General features: G+C 33.0%; 1 protein-coding gene across 1 annotated transcript in view; it reads right to left on the bottom strand.

Moving 5' to 3' along the window:
- The window catches only part of LOC144966752 (ovostatin-like), a 21916-nt gene extending 16423 nt beyond the window's left edge, over positions 1–5493 (bottom strand). Inside the window, exons 1-2 of the mRNA XM_078903528.1 lie at positions 5216–5493; positions 727–955 (exon numbers count right to left, since the gene is read on the bottom strand). The gene's annotated coding sequence lies outside the window, so the exon portion shown is untranslated. The remainder of the gene's footprint in view (positions 1–726; positions 956–5215) is intronic.
- Between the last annotated feature and the right edge of the window lie 1978 nt (positions 5494–7471).

Below are 7471 nucleotides of genomic sequence, written 5' to 3' on the forward strand. Positions count from 1 at the left end.
TTAAATTAATAAATAAATTTTTTAAAAGTAGATAAGTGTTTAACCCTCTCCTTAACAACTACAGGAAAATCGTCACATTCGTTACGATTCAATGAATAGTTTTCTTTTTCAGATTAATTTTTGTAAATCACAAAATTTGGAGCCAAATCTTTTTTCTAGCCATAAGAACTTGATGCTGTTTTGTATATTAGCTATGACATTTTGGAAAAATCCTGAAAATGTTCGAAAAGGAGAGAGTTAAATAGAATTATTGCGACTCTTTTGTCTAAATGACTTAATTGAATTTACCTGCTTTGAGTTATTAAATGAATATTCTGTGTTAATGTTTAAGCTATTTTGACAATTGCCTAAAAATTATACTTTGAACTTTTTTTTAGCTTTGTTGAACCAAATTATTTACGGGCTGATTGTTGCAAAGAAATAATCTCAAATCAAAACAAAACATGTCTTTAACAAAATTATAGCCATTAAAAAAGCCAATAAATGAGCTCGCTTATCAGACTTGCTGGTATGGTCATTTAGCTTCCATCAAACGTGCACAGATTTGTAGGTCTAATAACCCAAGTCATTATGATCTCATAGTTGTTATGGGAATCTAAAAGAATGACGAAAAATATTGTCCTTTACAACAGTGTTAAACTAGGACCATAGGTGGGTTTGGATATTAGACCTGCATATATGTCGACGTCCCTTCCATACCTTCCAATTAATTATAATAACACTTACGTGCAAGCATTTGTCCAAATAGTTTTGAACCGTGATTGTAACGGGCAGTCTTTCACCCCTGACCGCAGCATAGGGTAGATGGACATATATGAAGAAGGGTTGGAAAGTAGTCAAATTTTGTAAAGGGGAAATTCCTACTCCCTTCTCAGCATTAATGCACATTGCGTTCCCAATCCAGCTGGTGATTGTGTGTGGCGCCTCTTGTGGGAGAATCAGAGTTCCATTCTCACTAGAAAGATGTGTGAAGATAAGTTATTTCCTTAATAATAACTGCTCCTACTACTACTACTACTACTACTACTACTACTACTACTACTACTACTACTACTACTACTACTACTACTACTACTACTACTACTACTCCTCCTACTACTACTACTATTACTTCTACATCCATTACTACTACTACTACTACTACTACTACTACTACTACTACTACTACTACTACTACTACTACTACTACTACTACTAAAATTGAACTTTTATATAGGCAATATCCACTAAACATGCTCAAAGCACTTAAAAAGGCTCCTGACCAACTGCAACACTTCACATGTATGATGACTCAAGGCGCCGGTTAGGAGATGTTACAAATTCTTTTCGGACTGAGTCAACGCTGTTAACGATCAGGTACCCATCTTAAACCAGAGTACGATGAAGAATGTGAGTAGAGAGCCTTTTCCAAGGACTCAAATATACGCCGAGCGAGACTCGAACCCAGGACATTCCTATCCTAAATCGAGTGTCGACCACAAGACCACATAGCCGCACACTACTACTACTACTACTACTACTACTACTACTACTACTACTACTACTACTACTACTAATACTACTACTACTACTACTAATAATAATAATAATAATAATAATAATAATAATAATAATAATAATAATAATAATATAATAATAATAATATAATGATAATAATAATATAATGATAATAATAATAATAATAATAATAATAATGATAATAATAATAATAATAATAATAATAATAATAATAATAATAATAATAATAATAATAATAATAATAATAATAATAATAATAATAATAATAATAGTAATAATAATAATAATAATAATAATAATAATAATAATAATAATAATAATAATAATAATAATAATAATAACTATAGTAATGGTTAGTAGTAAACCACAGTGTACTGAAATGACCATATTTATGATAACGTGCTAAAGAGAATTATTCTCTCTCTCTCTCTCTCTCTCTCTCTCTCTCTCTCTCTCTCTCTCTCTCTCTCTCTCTCTCTCTCTCTCTCTCTCTCTTTCTCTTTCTTTATCTTTCTTTCTATTTTTTTCTCAAACACACAAACACACACACATATTCACTTACTCTATCTATTTTATTTATCTGTCTATCTATCTATCTATCTATCTATCTATCTATCTATCTATCTATCTATCTATCTATCTATCTATCTATATATATATATATATATATATATATATATATATATATATATATATATATATATATATATATATATATATATATATATATATATATCTTCCTTTATCTCTTCTATGTTGTAGCTCACTATAAGTATATTGTTAAAACTCCAATACACCATTATTATTTGGCTAGCACTATTCAGTATCTGATACTGAATAGTGGTTTTGCACTATTCAGTATCTGATACTGAATAGTGGTTTTGCACTATTCAGTATCAGATACTGAATAGCGGTTTTGCACTATTCAGTATCTGACACTGAATAGTGGTTTTGCACTATAATACGGTGTTTTTTTTTTCCGTAACCTGACAAAGTTATGGGAAGAATGCAGCTGTGGGAGTGAATATGGGACTCAGAGAAGTGTACACCAGTGGGGAGTGAACCTGGGACTGGGTTTCGTAATAAAAAGCAATTACTTTTTTACGAAACCCGACGACACCTGGCAATATCCGACAAAGTTATGGGAGGTAGGCAGCAGCGTGTGTGTGTGTGTGTGTGCGTGTGTGTGTAGGGGGGGGGGGGGGAGGAGGGGATGAACCTGAGATTCAGGGGAAGTGTACACCAGTGGGGAGTGAACCTGGGACTCTGGGTTTTGTAAAAAAGCAAAAAAAAAATAGGGGGGGGGGGGGATTACTTTTTTACGAAACCGACAATATGCGGCAAAATTGTGGAAAGTAGGCAAAGCGTGGGGAGTGAACCTGAGACTCAGTGAAGTGTACACCAGTGGGGAGTGAACCTGAGACTATGGTTTTCGGCGGGATTCAGCTAGTTTCATAAAGAAGCAATTACTTTTTTACGAAACCCGACAAAACCTGGCAATATCCGAGAAAGTTATGGTAGTAGGCAACAGTGGGGAGTGAACCTGAGATTCGGGGAAGTGTACACCAGTGGGGAGTGAACCTGTGACTGGGTTTCGGCGGGTTTTGAAAAAAAACAAGCAATTACTTTTTGTTTACGAAATGCGCCATCTCCAACAAAATCGGGCAAAGTTATGGAAAGTAGGCAGATAATGGGGAGTGAACCTGAGACTAAGGGAAGTGTACACCAGTGGGGAGTGAACCTGAGACTCTGGTTTTCGGCGGGTTTCAGCGAGTTTCACATAAAAGCAATTACTTTTTTACAAAACCCGACTAAACCTGGCAATATCCGACAAAGTTATTGAAGTAGGCAACAGTGGGAGTGATCCTGAGAATCAGGGAAGTGTACACTTGTGGGAATTGAATCTGGGACTCTGGATTTTGTAAAAAAGCAATACCAAGGGGGAGGGGAATTACTTTTTTACGAAACCCGCCAAAAGCCGACAAAGTTATGGGAAGCAGGCAGCAGTGGGGAGTGAATCTAGGATTTGGACACCGATGAGGATTGAACCCGGGACTGCGAGAGGCTGATATCAGTGGACCGTGAGCTCAGAATGTACTTTTATTTCGAAACCTACCGAAATTGTCAAAAGTTATGGGAAGTGGGCACCATTGGGCAATGAACCGGGACTCAGGGAAGTGCACACCGGTTGGGAGTGAACCTGGGACTGTGAAAAGAGGAAATCAGTGGAAATGAACCTGGGACTATGGAAGATGGATACCAGTGGGAAATGAAGCCGAACTATGGGAGTTGGGTACCAGACGAGAATGAAGCAATTACTTTTTTACGAAACCCGCCAAAACCCGCCGAAAAACCATAGTCTCGGGTTCACTCCCCCACTGTTACTTTCTTTCCATAACTTTGTCGGATATTGGCGGGTTTCGTAAAAAAGTAATTGCTTTTTTTAAAAACGAAACCCAGTCCCAGGTTCACTCCCCAATGGTGTACACTTCCCTGAGTCCCAGGTTCACTCCCCACTGCTGCCTACTTCCCATAACTTTGTCGGGTTTCGGCGTGTTTTGGCAGGTTTCGTAAAAAAAGAAACATCCATAAAAATACCACGTGTATTCAGTAAATAGATGTCAATTGTAGTCTAATATTCAGTATCTATTTAAATTATTATTATTAATTATTATTTTTATTATTATTATTATTATTATTATTATTATTATTATTATTATTATTATTATTATATTATTATTTATTATTATTATATTATTATTATATTATATTATTATTATTATTATTATTATTATTATTATTATTTATTATTATTATTAATTATTATTATTATTATTATTATATTATTATTTTATTTATTATTATTTATTATTATTATTTTATTATTATTATTATTATTATTATTATTATTATTATTTATTATTATTATTATTATTATTATTATTATTATTATTATTATTATTATTATTATTATTATTATTATTATTATTATTATATTATTATTATTATTATTATATTATTATTATTATTATTATTATTATTATTATTATTATTATTATTATTATTATTTATTATTTTATTATTATTATTTATTTCATTAATTTCAATATAATTACGGCAAGTAATTCTCGGAAGTACATCGCTCAATTAAAAATGAATTTATAATGAATCGGGTTTGTCTTAGATGACAAAACAAACAAACAAACAACAACAACAAGGAGGACAACAACAACAGAAAAAAGCAAGATTTTAAAAAGTAATAAACAATAGAAGAGCACAATAATGAAAAACAACAACGCGATGATAACACATAAAAGATATTCGTAATAAATCGATAACTGATTAAATTACTCCAACTACTTGATTAAAAAAAAAAATCATAACCATAATTATAATAATGACGGTGATGACGATTACAACAACAACTATAATAATAATAGTAAGTGAGTAAGTAAGTAATAATAATAATAATAATAATAATAATAATAATAATAATAATAATAATAATAATAATAATAATAATAATAATAATAATAATAATAATAATAATAATAATAAAAGAACAATAATATATTATCAACATTAAAGTATATTTCAAGCAAATAAAATTATTAAAACAAAAGTTTAAAAAATATAAATAGACAGAAGGTATTTTTAAAAAATATTGGGGAAAAAAAATAAAAAAAGTTAACCTTACCGGGATTTGAACTCTCGAACCTTAAGCTCAGAGTCAAACAGCTTATATCCACCATGCCATGGTGTCACTGAACTTTTAGAGACATTTAATCATGTCTATTCAGACATTAAAAAATGTATTTGACTGCCTCTCTTATTTTGATATTTTGAACTATGTTAATTGCACGATAGCAGAAATTTAAAAATTTCGATCAAAATATTTTTACAACTTTGAATCGGGCTGTCAGTTACTGCACGTGTTCAATCTGGAAGTAGGTCAGCAGTTCAACCGAGATTGTCGCACTTTTCACTCTCTCTATAAAAAAGAGTTCCTTATGGATACTGAATAGTGGCAAAGCACTATTCAGTATCTGATACTGAATAACCACTTCCTTATTATTTCATGCAACATCACGATTACGCTGCCTGCAAGCTTTTTAGATAATCTACTACATTTCTGTTACAATTCAAAACAATGAAATTCAAATATACAAGACAGCAATATTCTCACACACTTTATTAAACATTAGGCATCATGCATAAGCTTGTGTGCTGATGCGTTTAATCTGCAGGACAGAATTGGTGAATATCTTTCGTAAACGGAGCGCATCAACAGTCTGGTTAATATAATTCAATGAGAACTTATCACCCAACTTTTAGTATAAAAGAGACCCTGCGCATTTGTATAGCGCAATATCCACTAAAACTTCTCAGAGCGCTTTACAATGGGTACATGTAGGGCGGTACACGACGTCTGTTGGGCGATAAATCCATTTCTTTTTACGGACAGAGACAACGCTGTTAACCGTCCAGGTACTCATTTTACACCTGAGCGTGGTGAGAGAATGTGAGTGGGGAGTCGTTTCAAATGACTCAACTATTCTCCGCTCGGAGCAGTACTAGAACCCTAGACCTTCCAATCTGAAGGAGAGAGACTACATAGCTGCACAATAACAAAATGCCAATTGACGCCATTTTCGTTCATTCTGTGCACATGTTCTCTCTTCATGATTTCTTGGAAAGCAAAGTCTTTTGTGTGAACATCCAGCGATCAAGCTAGTGTAAAAAGAAAGCATACACAACAAGTTGAAGGTCCCATCACCAGGTTTCAGGAAAATGAGATCTAAGTTTAACAGGTTTAGATGGCACGTTATGCTTGCTGAACGGTGCTGCGACAGAAAGTGGTTAAAGCGGTGCAGATATGAAATTTCTCGTTCTCCGAATGAACTCTTAAAGCACAGTCATAAAAAGAGAGACAAGCAGAAAGAAGGGGGGGGGGAGAGAGAGAGAGAGAGAGAGAGAGAGAGAGAGAGAGAGAGAGAGAGAGAGAGTTAAAGCAGAAAAACTCCAGTAGGATGGAAAGGTGACTTTCAAAAACTTGCTAAGTGACGCCCGGATAGACAATGAGTAACACTCTAAGGCAATCTATTGGGCACATTAGAATTAACAGAAAAAAATATGAAGTTTTAAAACACTCATGTTTGGAGGCAAACAAGGCAAGTATCAGAGAGGTCTAGCAGATCATTTGTTTCACGCATCACGTATCACGCATCGCGTATCGTGTATTCATCACATGATCATTCTCAGTATACTTAAAATTAATGCCGCTATGTAATTATATATTAGTCACAGAAATGTTTACATTGCAACATGCAATCAAAAATCCAATAGCGGCACTATATTTACGTGTAAATGATCATGAGAATGATCATGTGATAGATATGTGATATGTGATACATGTGATCTGCTAAATCACTCTAAAGTCAGCTTTAAGTCACGAAATAAATGATAAAATAATTGCAGTAATCTCTCCATAATGAAAAAGAGACTTAGCAAGCTTTGAAAATTGAATTCACTTCAGTTTTGAGGGTTTATAAAAAATGTTTATAGATGGGCTATATTTTTCTTTTCTTTTTCTTTCTCTCTTTTTTATTTATTTATTTTTTTTTTTTTTTTTTTTGTTTCTTTATTTTTAGGTCCGATCTCGGTGTAATCTTTGAAGTCGCTAGAACAACCCGTCAAAGTTTGGTTCTTCTTTTAAAGTCCAAGCTATAAATTCATCTTAAATGAGCATATATGTTTGACTAACATTTGATGTGAGGATAATAAATTCAAACTATTACGAGATTTGTAAAGGCAATACTCGTCTGTGATTATTTTGCTTTATTCATATCTTTTGTCTTCATCATGTAATTATAAACAGTTCAGAACTTTTACTCCATCAATTTAAAAAATGGTTGTCACTGAATGGGCGGATGGAAACAATACTTGCATGGAG

The sequence above is a fragment of the Berghia stephanieae genome, chromosome 2, assembly GCF_034508935.2.
Source record: "Berghia stephanieae isolate SIO BIC M18660-M18661 chromosome 2, UCSD_Bste_1.3, whole genome shotgun sequence".
NCBI classification, from domain to species: Eukaryota; Metazoa; Mollusca; class Gastropoda; order Nudibranchia; family Aeolidiidae; genus Berghia; species Berghia stephanieae.